Genomic DNA, 16,501 nt, shown 5'->3' on the forward strand with positions numbered 1-16,501 from the left:
CAACAGGTGAGCAGCAAGGTTGTGACCGTGTGTAGACAAGACTTGATGTCCCCGTGGGGAGGAACTCATCCAAGGTGGCCTGTCCTGTGAGATATGCTCGTGTTTACATCACGTGTCCTGTGTGTTGTGCTCGTGCTTACATCACGTGCTCCGCACGTGGCACGTGTCGCAACATGTCGCTGCCCCCAGGGGCCTGAAGGCCAACTTCCCTCACGTGACCAGCGCTGTGAGGGCTTCGAACGCTTGTTGGTCTTGGACCTCTTGATTCTCAATAGTCGTCGTCGTCGTCTTCATCACCACTGTGTGACACATCCTTAGCTTTCTGGCATATTTCGTCCAGAGAATGTACACCGCAGGATTCGTAAGTGAGCCGCGGGTCATGCCACAGAGTAGCGTCCCCTGATTGTGTACATAATTTCGAAGACTATGTAATTTTTTTTTAATAACTAAGATGTAATCAGCAGTAGTTCTTGTATGTTCGCCATACTTGTTTGCCAAACAACAAAGGTCACAATAACATTTTAATATCAATTGTAGCACGTGCCGTCTTGTAACATCGAGGGAAGTTCGTGTAGTCGGATTACTCGGATATTAGAACCAAAAAGATGGCGTCCCAATGTAATGCCATTAATCTGCATCGACTGCATTTTCTGGAGTGTGTTAGTGTTTTATGTCGTGACAGCAAGAAAGACTACATGACACAAGTTTGCTGGATAAGGGCTAGTATAGTTCGTGATGCTGTGTGTCACTCGGCACATCACTCTTGGTAAGACCGTCTATAAGACTTCCTTAAATGGTGGTCAAAGCAGAGGCAGAGAGAAACACATTAGTCACGAAAAGGTAAGTAAATGATTTACATAAAAAATAGAGAGGATGGAGATGACGAAACTAACATGAGAAGAAACAGAAGAAAAGAAGAATAAGGATTGAGATGTTACAGTCAAGTAACACGACTATAGACAGTGATGTCAGAGTCAGACTAAGGTAACAGTTATAGACTACACATTTTGTAATAAGTTTCATATTAACAATAAGCAGTTTATAAGTTAAACTAACATGTCTGACACTTGACCTGCCTTAAGAGCGAGGGGCTGTTCTTCGCCGTATCAGCCCAGGGGGTTAGTTTAGTTTAGTTTAGTTTAGTTTATGAACAACTTGTTAATTAAACTAAATACTGAATATATATATATTAATGTCTTCAAGATTATCTAAAATCACGTATGTCTTGATAGGATATGCATTAATATTGTTGTGCTGTAATCCTATGACACACGAGATCAAAGGTGCCTTCCAAGAACATTGCTTTATTTGTGTGAGATTGAAAAAAAAAAAAAACAAAAAACAAAAAAAAACACATACTTTTCTGTGGTGTAAAATTTGACATTTGCTGGCCTCTTTGGGCAGATGGATGTATTCTTAAAATGTTTGTTAAATCTATGTGTATATGTTTATTTTTTTATGCTACTATATTGTAAAATTTTGCTTGTTTGTTATGTATACTTATATTATTGTGTATCTGCGAGAAAAAAAAATCATGTATCTCTTATGTCTCTTTGTAGTCTGGATACCCTATACCTACTTGAAAATGTTTGTGAGGAGACAAGTTTTTCCTTCCCCTATTTAACATTTATATATTTGAAGATAATATGTAGGTGAGATATACCTTGGATATAACTAATATCATATGTTTAAAAATAAGTATAAGTCAAGTGTGTGATTGAAATGTGCGGAGTGCCTGAAATATGTGTTATTTAATGACCTATGTTGAAAGCTATCTGTATTTGTGTAAGTTACAACTAAATGTTATAGACAACTTATGCTGTCTCTATAATGTCATCAGGTCCTTACATAGACTAAGATATAACGAGGTGGAGAAAAGTTTTGTGTACATTGTCAGGAATAAGTTTGATGATCTAATTATGTAAATTGATGTGTGCGATACTTTGCTTTTGTTTTTGTTTTTCTTTTTTTATGTCTTGTATATGTATTGTTCCACAATAATAAAAAAAATAATAGTCCTTTCGTTAGTACAGGTTCATTCTGAGAGACTAACAGACAATTGTACTTCCTTTGATAATATTTTATGAACTGTATCAAGCCCATTTAGGTTAAGAGATTAGTGTTAGTTAAGTCGGGATACCTAACACAATTCTTCAAGAGTCAGAAAGCTACCAGTGACACTAGTAAAGTCTCCGAATTTTTTAAGTTTTCCGTCCAAACGTTTCTTAATAAATACAATTTTTCTGCCTCTAATAATATTACCATTAAAGTGGCTGGGCTCCCCGAGAAACTCTTTACTACATGTCGGAATGCACTAGTTGATACACTTGTTATAATGCCTCATCACATCATGCCAGAATGGATTTTGAACGTATTTACTTTCCATATTAGCAAATTCACCACCACAAGTACCAAGCTTCACTAAGTCCGGAAACAACTGACATCAAGCTAGTCAGTCTGCCACTGTTAAGTTTCAGACGACTGAACAGCTAATATTGTGTGTGGCTATGAAAGAGTTAACATCTGACATTGTTAGTCCTTCCTCCTGATATTGCTAAGAACTCGCAGCTCTTTTAATTTGTATACTTAACTTTACACAGGGCTAGGGAGGTAAAGGAGCGACAGAGAGAAGTTCACACCGCAACCACTTAAAGCTGTCCCCGACTGAAGTGAGTTCTCTAATATCTCACTCACCAAAGTGGTAAAGTCTATATGACCTTTATCTTTATTTATACATATGAGAGTTTGTATATGTAAGAGAAAACAAAAATATATATATATTGTTATGTGTGTGTTTGAAGGCAGAGTTATCGTCATACTGACTTAGTGCCAAAGCTGATATCACTACCTGCATAGTAACAAGAAAGATTTAGCGAAGAGAAAAATGGGGAAGGAACTGGTCATCACAATCAGCGATCTACTGTGTATCCAGCGACATCGTACACCACAGAGCATACTTCATAGTGTCTTTACCAAAAATAATTTTTAGTATTTACCTTGCTATTAACGTCCGGTAAACATCACGTGTCATGTGACTGTCAGGTCCAGCCCCAGCCACACGTCGCTGCCACCAGTGTCGGAGTTCCCTCAGCACGTGACTACTGACGTCCCACGGGGTCTTGGGGTCAGACAACTGATCACAGCACAGACACAGACCAGCGGCGCCGGCGACATCTCTTGTATGTGGGTTTCCAAGGCAGCGACACAGGTCCTTTACAGAATAATTCCACGATCAGAAGAGAAATTCTCTAAACAGAGGTTTCCTGCTGATAGTCATGATGCCCCGTACGGCCTTTGAACTACATGGACTTCACCCTGCCTTAGTCTATGCTTTGCTGAAGATTAAAAACTTTCCATTGTTCTTACAAACTATACATTACGGTCTTGCTAATTAGTCGGTAAAACTGTTGACAGCCTCCCTTCATCCATTGACACTTTTCTTGTCAAGTAAGACAACCTGAATTACACATTAAGGAAACAGAACTACATCTCATTCTTTCATGGAAGAGTAAGCAGATAAGGTCCTCATTCAGCTTAAAACTGTTTTAAAACAGTAGATCCTAATAATTGTTTTGACACATAGCGTACTAAATCTATGTATTTAAAAACTTCTTTATCTCTCACATCAGACATCTATCAGACCTCTATCATCAGGACAATGGTTTAGAATTGATATCGACGAATTCAACCTAGGAATATTACCTGAGTGAGTTGTTTGTCACCAGCGATTGCCTGCTCTACCTGATCAGCCGTGAGGTTGGGGACAGCGATGGTCTTGGTGATGCGCAGACCGGAAGCGATGTCGGACACCAGGTGAGACAACATGGCCTCCGCCTTGTCCAGTTGAACGATGGCCTGCTTTACTTTCTTTCGGATGTTGTTTTCCGTGTCCTGCTGTGACAGACCAAGCTCTCCTACGTTGTCACCAACAGCCTTCACCTCACAGACCACAAAACCGTACTTCATGTGAATAAGAAGCACATCAAAGTCGCCCTTGTCCCAGTTTTTTGGCAGAGAAGGAGGAAGACTTGTAGCTGAGGGCACCTGGGCTGCTGCAGCAGAATAACAAGGTTCTCCTAGGTAGTCCCCGAACTGAAGTTGACTCATTGCAACAAACACTTCGCTGTTCTGTTGAGATATTTCCTGCAGACAAAGGAAAATGTGCTGCATGGCTGCATCGTCTCTAACATCACTGTCCTGAACTGAAGTAGGTTGTGGAATGGAACTTGGAAGAGCGGGAGATGGATTCACCGCTACTTTGCAGGACTGACCGGCCTGTCCAGATGGTTTCTGCAGGACCAGAACATCCTGACCAGCAACTGACTGTGTAGTCATCGGCACGCGGTTGAAGTAGACAGGAGGCAGGAAGTAGGCGCGAGAGGCAAAGTCAGGGAAGGCGGCCTCAACCCATTTCAACCAAAACTCCTGAGCTCGCTGTAAAATATCTTCCTGCATCAAAGTAAGTTTTAGTGAGAGTGCTTACAAGATTAGTCGGATTATTCTTGTATTGTTTTGTAATTTATTTACGAAGCAAACAACACTTGCTTGTTAGTTTTGTTTTGTTTTCTTGTTTTTTGTTGCTGTTTTTTTGTTTTTCTACGCTTTACATGAGAAAGTAATTGAATATAATTAATACTTTTCTTTTTCTAGAAAATACTACATTATTTAAAAACAACTGTTTAGTAATATATAATTTTAAGTGATATCAATTATTAACATAAGCTTTTTTAGTGGCGCATGACTAAATAAAATGTTAATGGCACCGCACTGAATGTCCATGCCAGGATGAGAAAAAATCATGGAATATTTTTTGCCTAGAGTCAATAAACTTTGTCGGTTTTGTTAGGGCAGAAAACTACAAGGAACTAGTAGAAGACATAATGATGCAGTATCAGAAACTGCAATTTCTATCTTTAGAATAACGTTTTTCATTTTCATCTGCATTTCTTTCTTGAGAACTAAAAATGTTTTAATTCAAAATATCGAAACAACGCAAAAAAGATAGCAGTGAAAGCTGTCCACTACCGCGATGGCTGACTTTTGCTGGACACTCCCTAGACATGATTCGGAACAGCTGTACAAGAAATGTAAGACGTACTCTGTGACTTGACATTTTGTTGATGTTCACTTGAGGTCAGCTGCTATCAGCATGCATTTTGTGATGAACGCATAAAAATAGACGAGAAATGACTAATTTTATTTCAGTAACATGACTTTCAAAAAAATGTTGACCAGGGTATGAACGTGATTTTTAATTGGCAATAATGAAATTATCCGTCGTCCATTCGTGGAAATATCATTTTGAAGACTTTAACTTTCACCACTGAATAATGTAGTTACTACACCTGCGAGGCAGTCATCTTATTGAGGAGCCTGACAGCATCGTCGATCTGTCTCAGGTCACCCTTAATGATGACAGTCTTCCTGTCAGGTACGGAGGATGGGTTGGGGTCAACCTGTACATCAGCACCTGACTGAGTCCTGACCTCCTGGAGTCGGCGCGCGTTACCTTCAATAATGTAAACAATATGAATTATTTTAATTATTATAATCTTACCGATGAGAGTCTTACTTTTCTACAATGAAATGTAAGTAACCTAACTAATTACAGTACAATAGCACAGTAGTGCAGATTCTTCTTTTAAGATACCCTATTCCAACAGCCGGTGATCTGTAATAGCGAAAACCACACCGTCGACGAGAAACGCAGGAATAAAGAATAATAAAACCCATACAGCAGTTAAGAATATATAAATGCACACAGCAGTACCTTCCCACATTGTACTTACTGCCAGTTGACCTCACTGGCCACCCTGCTAGGCCTGAGTCCAGGGTGTGCCACTATAAATCTTTTCGCTTCTGCTCCGCTTCTCTGACGAAAGACACTCGACGCGACATCAGACAGAACAGTCGAACATCCCACAATACAGTCCACCCGGCAAACCAACATTCCGGGCACCCAGACACCCCTCCACGTCTCCTCCACCCTCGTAAGAGGGAGAAACTGAGGTGAAGACACATGGCGGGACACACGTCCCTGACACACATACAATTATGGTATAGAGACCGATATAATGATTTATTTGCAACACAATCCGCCCCGTGTCTGTAAGACATACACCCTATGTACTCACAATACCACTTGTCTGTATTTTCAAGAAACACAACTCACTTGGGTCTGTAAGACAAGCAGCCTCAGCATCAGTCACGTGGTGCCGGTAACCTTCGACTTTCCCTGAAGCTCCTCTACCTACAGCCGCCTTCTTTTTACGCTTGCCCTGTTGGTGTAAACATCAGGTGTGACAATGTGATTAAATTATTTACAAACATATTCTAGATATGAGGAGATGGCCAAAGCATACCATTGTCTTCAGCAGCTACAGCGACTGTCCTCTCTCACAACAGGTAGCCAGACAGGTAACAGTCGTCTGTCCCCAACAGGACCCAGTCTGTGGGGAGCATCGTCTGTCGTCTGCAGGAAACTCAATGGAAGCTGTTCGCTGAATGAAGCAGATTCTGAAAAACAGTCAGGATGTTTCACACGTACTCTCACAGTCAAAGACAATGTTTGACTCATAGACTTTTGTATATTGCATGTACTTTGCACACTTTGATTTTTTAGCCTAAATTTTATACACTGGTGGTGCAGCAATTAAACCAGCGTGACCTACAACGGACATGACGTAAAGCGCCACTGGAGTCAGCGAAAAAGGTTTTGACCGTACGCCCTCTAACAGGATAAAAATAGCCTGGACTATGACGTCATACTCGTCTGCTGTAAGCCTGACTATTACCGTGAGACCCAAGCGCTGAGAGAGACAGGCATACAAACATGGCGGACACGCCACAACGTACTCGTGTACGTGACACATATTAATTATATAGTTGTTAATGTGATAATTATCAATATTATACTAGTGATACTTGCACTTCTCATCAATTATTAATAAATGCTGCAAGCAATTTTAAATATTTGGATTGACATCAACCCTAATGAACCACTGTTGCAGCAAAGAGATTTTTTGAATTTTTCTTTTTTTTTATAAATTATTGTCAATTACGATTGATATTTTATTTGGTATTGTATTGCTTAATACTAAATGGTGTTCAGCTCGCGTCACGCGAATGGACTTCAAATGCAACTCCATTATTCTATACTTGAGCTCGTTTTCATGATGTGTTGCTATATATTTCGACATGAATCTACTCGTACCTTCAGCTATACACTAAATCTATTCTGAACTTACTTTGATTATCTTTTTTGTTGTTGCCTTGGCATAACACTATCTCTGTTTATCAGAGAGACCACAAGTTATAATGCTCAGAAGACCATAAAACATTTTTTTTTTTTTTGAAGTCTCATGAAGATGTGATGTAGTCTTTCCGTGTTCACGTTCATGTAGGAGAAGTAGGGGTAGAGAAAAGACACTGGAACAAGTGAAATGATAAATAAACAAAAAGCAAGAAAAACTCAACGAGAAATCAAAATACTCTCACCTGGAAGTTTTTATAGCAAAACCCGACACAAAGCACTCGGGTGTTGCTGCTGCTAATGGTGTCGTCGCTACAGTACATGTAGTTGTCAGTGGACTTGATAGAAATTATTATCCCTGAAGGAAAGTTGAGTTGCTTTGTTGTAGGCTACAACATTTAGTGACATTCTGTCATGACAGCTTGGCCTCATCTGACATCTGTCTTTGTAGTCTGTGATGCTCACTACATCGCCGTTGACTCAGCGGTCTGAACATCTTTCCATTGGCTGAAGCTTGGCAGGAAGGGCGTGGCCTGGCCTGCAATCCGGTCTTACAACCGGGCTGTTATTATCTTATCATTGTCACGTGTCAGGCATGTTTCTGTGTCTGTGTTTCTCTTAGTGAAAGGGACGCACTCACTAACAGGAAGGCAGCGCACAGCAGACGACTGTTGACGTCATTTTCAAATCTATTTTTATCTGGTTGGAGGGGGTAAGGTCGTGACCTTTTTCGCTCATTGGAGTGGCGCTTGACGTCATGTCCGTTGTACGTCACAGTCGTCTGCTACATGAGCTGCTTGTTGTACCAACAGGAACTCGCTGTTCATAGCCCCTTCCCACCGCAGTTTGGGCGAAAAGCCTTTACGGGCTGTAGTCACGTGGGTGTTGTTGGCGCTGGCCATTGGTTCCCGCCCCTGGGAGACAATGTAGTGAACCCCACAGCGTAGCGTCCCTCGGGGCATCTTCCTGAGACGCTGAAAGCAGCGGGTGGTTGTAAGGTCAGAGGTCACTAGTGACCACAGGAGCCAGGAGTGACCACATGAGGTGGTGGCAGGTGATGCCAGTACTTGAAACCGGACACCAGGGTCAGTGTGGGAGTGAGTGAACTTCCGGTGCTGCTTGGGTGTGAGGGTGACCGCCGGACATTTCGCTTAATCTTGTCCTTGATCTTGTTTTTGTTGTTGTTGCTGTCCCTCTTTTACGTCTTGATTTTATTCTTCCTATTCGTCTTCGACCTGTTATGTTTCTGTCTGTATGGAGTCATGTTCTCTTCTACATTTCGTCTACCCATACGTTCCTTCCATCCGTCGCCTTCGTCAACCTGTCCTTCATCGTGTGGGGCGTGGAGCGTGCAAACCTACGCGTGTGGTCAACAAAGGGTCCTTGTGTACCCCCTGGAGAACTATTTTCTGTAAGGAGACAGCATATAAACAAAGTATGAACTATTATTCTAGAATCTAGACCCAGTGTTAGGCCTGAAGGCCGCAAGGGTGTTTGTTTCTCTCCCCTGTCAACGTTGTTAGTTACCTTTTTCACGGAGTGGGATAGATCTTTGCCGCTCACTAGTGGTTTGGTAGGCAATCGTGTGTTCGTATCAACTGTTTGAGCGGTTGCGAGCGTCCCTTCAAGTCGTTGTCGATATAAACAGTTACAGAAAGCATTTGATTTTTGATCAGTCCAATGACGATGACAATAGAAAGTGATCAAGAAGCAATCGCCTCGTCCAACATCTGACTTTGACTACCACTTGTCAATCCTAACCCTTTGCTTTACAAATGTCAGGCGACGCAAACGATAGGCGACAAACTTCTAATAGACATAGCTGTTTAAGATAACTGTGGAGAAAATTCTTCCATAAGAGTTCTCTGTGGGATCACTATCTCTTAGTAAGCTAGTAATAAACCACATACACACAAACAAGTAAACGAGACATTGCACATGATCATCAACAAACACTAATGGGATGTGGAAGCAAATCAGACAGCAAGTTGCATTTACTGCATCAGAATTATTTCACGTGCAGTATAGTGAGATTTCTTGAAAAAATTCTAATGTTATATGCTGTTGAAACTTGTCTATTTTTTAATGAATTCATGTTTTCATATAAAAGCTTTTGAGTCCGTGTTAATTGTGGCTCTGAATGCATCCCTGCTAATTCCACCTGCCGAGGTTTAGGACGTGAGATGAGAGACTCATATCTTTATCCAGCAGACTCTAGTCACTGAAATATTCAGTCACCGTAAGTCCCATCTATCCTCGTTCTTCCTGCCACGCAGCTACTTCTAACTAAAACTTTCTGTCTTCGCATCCCAACGTGTCGACTATGGTTTCACGTTTTCAAGTGTTTATGCACTCATTACATCAATACATAGCTTGTTGTCTTACTGTCTCTCTTTACATATATATATACATGTTACTGATACTGTATATATATATAATTTTATACACGCACACACGTATGCTCTGTAAACCAAAACACCGTCAGTCACGACCGGTCAGTGTCACGAGCTGTGTCAGCCATTGCTGACCTCTTCACCCTGTCACAGAGGGGGTTAGGGTTAGCGGTATTGGTATCCTGGAGTATTGGGCCCAGGAAAGTTGAGGTCGCTCGTCCCAAGGAGGCAGCACATGTTTGTAGAACCTTTAACCCCAAGAGGCAAGGTTTGAGGTATAAGAAGGTTGAGGTCACTCGTCTCTAGACACCGTCATCTGTGGACAACGTCTGTCTCCAAGTAGAGATGTCAGTTGTGTCTTGTTTGATTGTTTCTGCCTTTCAAGATAATTTGTCAGCGTGTGTGTGTGTGTGTGATAGACATGTGGAGTTGAAGGCATGTCTCTCAGTGTGCAGTGAGAAGTCTACCAACATGGCGGTAAAGGCAGCTAATTAACTCCCAGTAGTGTCGCTACAGCCCACATGCTTCCCCCTTCTGTTCCGGACAGTTGAAATGAGCGGGAACAAGGAGCACAGTCATCAACTGAGAAAAAAAACAGGAAAGCTTGATGTGGGGTGATAAGCAGACTGTGAAGAGAAAATTTCCCTTCGCCATCACCAGCACCACCAGCACCACCAGCACCACAACCACCACCATCAACTGCCATCCTTGATTGCTATCCTTCAGAGTTACAACCTTGAACTTTTAAACACTGAAGCTGTGTAAGACCCACTCCATCACAGAGTGCACCACACTTCATCACCAGTCGCTACGATCGACGGAGGGACGTCAACGGATTCTCGGACGTCAGCAACATGAGAGGGCCCTCCACGTGACAAGAGACTTTGTGTGACTAAATAAGTGAAGAGTGTGTGTGAAACAAAAGTAGTGTGCTGTGTGTAGTAATTAATGTTAATGTTAGATAATTAGTGGCTTTCGATATATAAACTAATTGATTTTGCGCTGTTAATACTTATTCTGTATTAAATGTCCTGGTGCTGCTGTTTAAGAGACATATGATTTAACTACAACAAAAAGCCAAAACAGCATCAACGACCATAGGTCATCTTTAACAACCGGCAACACCATTGTAACATCACACCCGTCACACAAGTCATCACCAAGACTGCCAGTCACAGTACAGACATTGTACACTATCCAGGCCAGTCATATCAGAAATAGTGAGATTGACAAAATACTCTCTGCCACATGTTCATTTTCATATTGTTTATTTAATTAGGTTTCGGGACCCACATCTACTGAAACCAATTTAGTGTTGTTAGAAATGAGCTATGTATTATTATCACATCGTGACTTAAGGCAAGACAGAGCAGAGAATAAATAAAAGGAGTATGTGAAGTGTCAGAGACAGCAACACAAAACTACATGAGTGGGAAGTGTTGAAAATGTGTGAATGATGATCATGGGCATGTGGGGAAGGGAGACAATCACAAGTTGTGATGTACATCGGGAGATGAGGTGAAGTCGAGCAAAAACATTAAAGAGACAGACGACGACTTTTTCTCCAACCACGACACGACTTCGTCCGTCACCCACACCACGTCATCTGCGGGCCGTGCAATGTCATCGATGTCCTCATATGTCATCACCCGAGCTGGAATGCCCGCTTCTCTCAGGCCTGTCAACATACCCGGGTTGTCACTGTCGACATCCCAATACAACACAAACACGTCTCTCCATTGCAAGCAAGATGATGTTCTGCGGATGGCGGAAGTGGAAGTCGTAGAAACTGGATTCACATTATCTGTTAAAATTAAAAATTGAATGTGAAACACATAGCGAACAGACTGACAACAACGGTAAACAAAATGACGTCATATGACGCAATGTTCTTGACACGCATCATTGACATCATTGTCTTGTTTATTACCTGCGAATTGTTTATTAGAAGTTGTATAATTCAACACTAGTTATGAACTAAAAAATCACACCTACCTGTAACACCAACACGGAGACTGTGTAGGAAGCTGGCCACCTCACGACCGCACGTCACACAGTTACCTGGCCAGTCACCTGTGTGACCCTGACCTCGGTGATACAGTCGTGTGACTGGCGGGTGTAACGGGATGAAACTTCCTAGCAAGACTAAACTTCTCAGTGTAGTCTGCGCATGCGCATGAAGCGAAAGTTCACTTCGTTATCACTGCATAGCCATTTTTTTTCTTCTTCCGCCGAGTTAAGTAAAGTAAAAAATAGTAAAAGTAAAATGTTATAGTAAATCGGCGAGAAAAGAAGAAAAAAATGGCTACGCAACGAATAACGAAGTGAACTTTCGCTTTCATGCGCATGCGCAGACTATACTGAGAAGTTTAGTCCCTGCTTAGGAAGTTTCATCCGTTACAGCGGGCCGTCTGTGTGTCGGTACACCTCGCTCACTGTACGGGTGGACATCACAAACTTCAGTTGATCCCTTAGGTCTCATTCGACTTCCCTCACGGACGGCGGGTGGGGAGCGAAGGGGTCTGGGATATTCACTGCCAGTTGGCAGGTGCAGCTCTGTGAAAAAACTTGCAGCCCAGAAATGAAGACGAGAAACTTGTGCAAATATCTCATTACAGAAAGTCTTGAAGATTTCGCCTCTGTAATAGAAAATGGAGATACACATGCTAAACTGAGTGCTGTCTAAGACATGTATCCATATGTTTAGTATTAGTACGGTCTAATTTATTAATAATCTCTCTGTGAACATCAATTCAAAGACCATACAATGTTCTCGCTAGCTTCTGAATCTCCATAACCTTTGCTGTAGCAGATGCTACATTTGTACCCTTATATTACAGGTTAAAACAAATAAATAATCGGTTAATTAATAGCACTCATAACTCTCTGCCCCACTTACTGTAACCCTGCACAAGTTCATCAGCGATGACATACAACGACCCGTCCCTTGCTCCTGTGACAGGTCTTTACAGCCTTCTGCACATCTTTGCTGCCATTGAGGTAAAACGGTCGGAAGTGAAGATGACTGGGTGTTACACCTGATGTTAGCTGCGTCTTCAGTGTCGGAAGCATCTGCAGGAGCAGGTGATACAACATTCTGCACACTGAGCGGCTTCCGATTGAAGTACTGACAATGTGAACATAGTGACCACAACCCAGCACCGCTGTATGTGCACAGTCTCACCTCGTTACAGTACCATATTGATGACATTAAAGAGCTGAGAGAGCACCAACCAATCGATCTGTTACATGGGCTGTGAAGGGAGGGTCGTTGTATGTGTTTGTTGTTCTCGCTGATGATGCAGCGACGTTATTACACGTGAGTGTGTACAGCGTCACAGTGGCTAGGAACCAGGGGGCAGCGGGGGCAGCCGCCCCCCCCCCAGGAAATCACGGGGGGCAGGAATATCCTTTTGCCCCCCCCAATATTTGAGACGTAATTCCTCACAAAGGAGCAAAGAACTGAATGAAGGTAGGGAACGTAGAGAGGAGACGTCATCACCGTCACAAAAGCGGCCCTGATGGCAAGTGGAGGCTCTAGCACTCTGACGATCTGGACAGTCCGTTATTGTTTGCCATGCTAATGCAGGCCTGTGTTGAAGCTGAGCAAAGAAAGCAGCCGGACAGTACATCGGTACATCGAGTGTGGTCTTCCTCCCCCTCCCATAATGCGACGCCTTTTCTTTTGGCGGTTTTCGTTTGACCAACATAAACATCCCACCCACTCGCTGTCACCCTAAAATTATCTGCTATCGCTTACCATTCTTTACAACAAAGGGGCCGCACTGGCAATCGGGAACACAGAAGCAGTAACGAATAAGTTGCTACACTACCAATACCCACATCTTGCAATCAGACAGGAACCGTTACACTTTGTGAAAAGCTAGCGAAGCACGAGGGCTTCCATCTTGCTAGACACCAACGGTTTAGTGCGAATTGGACGGCTTGACTTCACCTAAGTAAGGCAAAGACTCTGAGTCCCTATATGGTAGTTTCTTTAGAGACAGAGAGACTGGTATTATTTGACTATCTACGACCTCAGGGGAAGGTGCATAAGTAACATTTCTAAAACTACACAAGGCGCCATCTTTTTTTTATCATCAAACGACTGTGGCTGCGTACTCAACTAAGAGTTATCTGTGTTATACTGTTTGGTTTGTATATATGTGTCCGTGTTGTTTTGTAGATGGCATAGAACGTGTCGCATCGCTGCTCAGCCCGATCGAGTAGCGGCAGCAAGGAAGGGGTGGCCCTGCGGCCATTCCACCTAAGTTTCGTCCCGTGCGCCACTGGTGGTCTGGCAAGTTTATGGCCCTTAATTATAGGGCTGCTTGCGTCCCTTCCTCTCTGGTCTCTTGATTCTCTTGTGGGTGGATGGGGCTATTTCCCACGGTGTGCGGACACCAAGTTCAGGTATAGGGCGGCTGTGTCTCTTGTAACGTGGATTATCTCAGCGGACGCTGGTCCCTGTGGGTAGGGAAAGGTTCTGGAGGTTTCTCGAAGCTATAGAAAACCTGCCACACAGCACTGGGAGGACGGCGGGCGGAAGAGGAGTTTTTGCGGTGGTGGCAGAGACCTGTGCCCGTCTCTGGAGTAGTCGGGGGCTTTGCCACGTGCTGGTGACTGTACGCTGGAACTGGCGTGGTGTCTAGAAGAGGGTTCCAGCAACCAGCGTATTTTCCCCGCGTTTGTTGTTGAGATAGAACAAGCGTGTCACGAGCCAGTGGGGTGAGTAGGCTTAATAATCTTTACCTTTGTTTTTCCACGCAGTTTTTCTGCTTAAAACAAACAAAAACATACCTGAGAAGTTCCATGACACAAACGCGCTTTGAATAACTGTCTCATTATGCATGTATTTAACGAGAGGGTTGATCTGCTTAATCTGACGAGATTGCAATGGAGTTCATTAATACAAAGAAATCACGAAGACGCAGTTTTTTTCGCACACTGACTTGCCAACCTTGATTAATATGATTTCCCCTCTGATTAACACGTTTTTTCACATTTCTTGTGAAATGCGGTTAGCCGGGAGTCATTCTTTAATTTGTTTTTTCTTATTTAATGCTGCTTTGCCTTTAAAATAAAGCAGCGTGTTGTGATGCTACCACTGTGTACGTGCGTCGTGCCTGTACCCCCCCCCATCCTTTTTTACGTAAGCACGAACAACCTCGTGTCGCGCCTAGATGTCGCGTAGTCACTGGGTCAGTAAACTTATTATCTCCCTTGTCTTGCTTGTGTCTTGCCGTCCACACAAACAAGTCCTCGACATTATGGTATAGCAATTGTCATGAACTGTCGGAGGACCGGCCATCTTGTCACTTCTTCTTGTTGGTGTTCTTGTAGGGTACTGTTGTCCGTTTTTCGATGTCCTCCATTGACTGGCAGGCAACTCTGACCACGCGTACAATGATGTCTGGAGGGAGAGGATTCGGGCTAGAGTTGTTGCCGTCTGTCACTCCGATCTTGTTCACATCCATTGAGTATGACGTGTGTGGTTCCTGGCAGTTGGAGGTCTAGGGGACAGTAGCAGGGTGTTTGGTGGTCCGGATCGTGCACTAGTCATCTTCGTTAACAGCAGCCTCGTTGTCGATGACGTCACCGGTTCTGGACGTGTGCGTCTTGGTTTCAGCGATTTGTTCATTGTGTAAACGGCGAACTTTGACTTTTCACGAACTTTAGACACGTTAGTTGATAACGGCTGTATAGTGAGTGAGTGAGTGAGTGAGTGAGTGAGGAGTGAGTGAGATGAGTGGAGAGGATGAGACGTGAGTGAGTGAGTGAGGTGAGTGAGTGATGAGTGAGTGAGAGTGAGTGAGTGAGTGAGTGAGTAGGTGAGTGAGTGATGAGTGAGTGAGTGAGGTGAGTGCGTTGAGTGAGTGAGTGAGTGAAACGATAAAGGGGATGAGTGAGTGAGTGAGTGAGTGAGGTGAGTGAGTGAGTGAGTGAGTGAGTGAGTGAGTGGTTGAGTGAGTGAGTGAGTGAGTGAGTGACGGGAGTGAGTGAGTGAGTGAGTGAGTGAGTGAGGAGTGAGTGAGTGAGTGAGTGAGTGAGTGAGTGAGTGAAGTGAGTGAGTGAGTGAGTGAGTGAGTGAGTGAGTGCTGCTTTGCCTTTCTTAACAAATAAAGCAGCGTGTTGTGATGCTACGAACTGTGTTACGTGCGTGATGCAGTACCCCCCCCTCCATTCTTTTTACGTAATGTACGAGTGCGAACGCCGTTCACTGTCAGCAGGGAGTTTGCCCCCCAACGCCGAACATCTTCCTACGTCACTGAGCGTGTGATATGTAATCATGATAAAAGATTAAATGACATGCATTTATTTCATACTCAATTTTAATGTTTAATCAGTTGATAATCATTCAATGCATGTGACAATTGACGGGAAGTAGTAGAGTAAAACTGGACGTGTGGTACATGGGTGCTACACAGATTGTGTAGGATTAACGTGTCATTGTCTGTGACCAGTCCTAGGTTGATTGTACTACCCTGTTATTGTTAATTGTGGTAAGTCAACTACTTCTACGGTTATGTCATGCGCCTGTGCAAACAAGTCCTGCGACTCCATCTGTGGCGACAAGTTGTATTAGGAGGAACTCTTTGCCCAAACGGCTGCGGATATCAAGAATTTAACCAGACCCTTCGCTGTCACCGGCCGTCATCAGGGAAGTGGAGCAGACGCGCTGATACTAAACATCGTCATTAGAACCATACAGTAAACACAGGTGTGCCCGACCACCAAGACAACCCCCCAGTCACACGACGTGTATCACCGAGGTCGGGTCACTCGGGCTCAATGGCCAGATGATGTGTACGTGCAGCGTCGTGAGGATGGCCAAACGTCCTACACAGTCTCCGTG

At 43.3% G+C, this 16,501-nt stretch overlaps 1 protein-coding gene across 2 annotated transcripts in view; it reads left to right on the forward strand.

Moving 5' to 3' along the window:
* LOC112574793 overlaps positions 1-16,501 on the forward strand; it is a 453,350-nt gene that overhangs the window by 382,676 nt on the left and 54,173 nt on the right. The gene's annotated exons all lie outside the window — the stretch shown is intronic.

The sequence above is a fragment of the Pomacea canaliculata genome, linkage group LG11 (genome assembly GCF_003073045.1).
Source record: "Pomacea canaliculata isolate SZHN2017 linkage group LG11, ASM307304v1, whole genome shotgun sequence".
Taxonomy (NCBI): domain Eukaryota; kingdom Metazoa; phylum Mollusca; class Gastropoda; order Architaenioglossa; family Ampullariidae; genus Pomacea; species Pomacea canaliculata.